This window comes from Coenobita brevimanus, chromosome 22 (assembly GCF_032717465.1).
Source record: "Coenobita brevimanus isolate Jiangsu-jjx chromosome 22, ASM3271746v2, whole genome shotgun sequence".
Lineage (NCBI taxonomy): Eukaryota > Metazoa > Arthropoda > Malacostraca > Decapoda > Coenobitidae > Coenobita > Coenobita brevimanus.
The window spans coordinates 46,270,993-46,273,492 of record NC_136975.1 but is presented as its reverse complement, the minus strand read 5'-3'; positions in this window follow the sequence as shown (position 1 = coordinate 46,273,492).

The window sequence follows — 2,500 nt, the reverse complement described above, 5'->3', positions numbered from 1 at the left end:
AGTGTGTGTGTGTGTGTGTGTGTGTGTGTGTGTGTGTGTGTGTACCCATATTCTTCCTGGCATACACAAATAACAAAGCTTATTATACCGTCATATGTGTGTGTGTGTGTGTGTGTTTGTGTGTGTGTGTGTGTGTGTGTGTGTGTGTGTGTGTGTGTGTAATATGCGTATGTAAGAGGCTGCCTTATGTAAGTTAATGAGGGTAATAACGCCACAGGGAAGAGAGAGAGAGAGAGAGAGAGAGAGAGTACACTTCGGAGAAAAGGAAGAATGTGGGAAGAGGAAAATTGAAAGGAACTTTATTATTATTATTATTATTATTATTATTATTATTATTATTATTATTATTGTGGTTGTTAGTAGTAGTAATAGTAGTAGTGGTAGTAATAGAAGTATTATTATTATTATTTTATTATCACTTATATGTGGAGAGTAAAAAAAATAAAGAAGAAAATCATATAACTAAAGATTGAGAGCAAGAGAAAGGTAAGCACACAGGTAGACGAAGGTAGGGAGTGAAGGAAAATAAAGGGAGGAACAGGGAAAAATAGGGAGAAAGTAAAGAGGGAGAGGGGAGAGAAAGGGAGGAGGAGGTAATGGAAGAAGATAGAGGGAAGGTAGGAAAGGGAGGGAGGAAGGAGGTAAGGAAGAGGAGAGAGAGAGATGGAGGGAGAGAGAAACTGGTGAGGAAGACAGAGAGAAGATAAATGGGGGAGGAAGACAAGAGAGAGAGAGAGAGAGAGAGAGAAAGAGAAATGGGGGAGGAAGACAAGAGAGAGAGAGAGAGAGAGAGAGAGAGAGAAATGGAGGGGAAGACAAAAGAGAAATGGAGATATTAGGAGGAAGAGAATATGAAAGGAGGTAGGCTTTATGGAGAGAGAGAGAGAGAGAGAGAGAGAGAGAGAGTATTAAGGGAGGGAGGGAGGTTGTAGAAAGTAGGGAGGGGAGGGAAAGGGGGAGTTGTGGGTAGGAACTTAATCAAAGGTGAAGTTCAAAGGCCTTGGTCTTTGTGAGAGAGAGAGAGAGAGAGAGAGAGAGAGAGAGAGAGAGAATGATAGAAAGGTGGCAGTAAAGTAGAAGGGAAAAAGAAATGGATAGAAAAGGAAGGGAGGAAGAGGGGAGGGAGTTAAGAGACGAGGAAAGGGAGGAAGAAGGGAGGGAGGTAAGAGGAAAGGGAGGAAGAGGGGAGGGAGCAAAGAGAAGAGAAAAGGGAGGAAGAGGGGAGGGAGTAAAGAGAAGAGGAAAGGGAGGAAGAGGGGAAGGAGGAAAGAGAGACAGGGGAAAAGGAGGAAGAGAAGGGAGATAGAGGAAATAAGGAAGGTAAAAGGAAGAAAAATAATGGAACGATGAAATGAAGGAAATAAGAGGAGGGTAGGGAAGGAGGAAGGAAGAGGAGAGGGAGGGAGGAAGGAAGGGAGAGGGGAGGGAGGAAGGAAGGGAGAGGGGAGGGAGGAAGGAAGACGTGAGGCATGAAGAATGGAAGGAGGGGGTGGGGAGGAAGGAAGGAAGGAGGAAGTATTGACTGGGTAGACAAAAGAGGGAAGAAGGGAGAAAAATTAATAGGGAGAGCAGGGAGGAGGGAGAGAGGGAGGAAGCAAGGAGGGAAGGAGGAGGAAAGGGAGGTGGTAAGGCGAGGGGAAATATAGGAAGTAAACAGAAGAGGAAGAGGGAGGCAGAGGGAACAGGAAGAGAGGAAGGAAGGAGGGAAGGAAGGAAGTAGCAGTAGACGTGAGAAGTTAAAGAAGGAAGGTAAAGAGAAGAGGAGAGACTAAATAAAAATAAAATACAATAAAAGAGAGGAATAGAGATAACAGGAAGGGGGAGAAAGAAGGCAGAGAAAAATGGAGGGAGCAAAAGAAGATTGATTATATTGGGAGAAGGGAGGGGTGGAGGAAACGATGGAGGGAGAATGTAAACAAGGAGGGAAGTTTGAGAGAGAGAGAGAGAGAGAGCCATCTCACCTGGCAAACACCGTGGGAGGAGGTGAGAGGCAATGTAATAAGGGCGAGACAGTGGGTGTAATTGGCACAGAGAGAGAGAGAGAGAGAGAGAGCATTTCCCTGTTAACTTATGTACGTATATGGTGTGTGTATGTATGTATGTGTGTATGTATGTGTGTATGTCAGTGAAAGAATAAGACAATACTACGGCTCCGCATCCTTCCCATAGCACTTCTTCGTGACTGTCATTATATTGCCAATCTCTCGTTACAACTCAGTATTCAGGATTGAGAGATGGTTATTTTAGGCCAAGTTAAGGTGAAAGGAGTATAGAACAGGGCAAGGAAGCTCCCTAACACCTCTTCCTAAGCGATTTATTTTGCTGATTACACCTTACTGTCTGATTGTTATATAAATCCTTCCCATATCGCCACATTCTGCATAAATCACGTACAGAAGGGGATTAACCAGCCATAACCAAGAATAAATCGCCAAGGAAGAGGTGTTAGGGAGAATATGGGGTGTTTAATTGCAATATTCCGTGTGGGTAGTTACGGAAG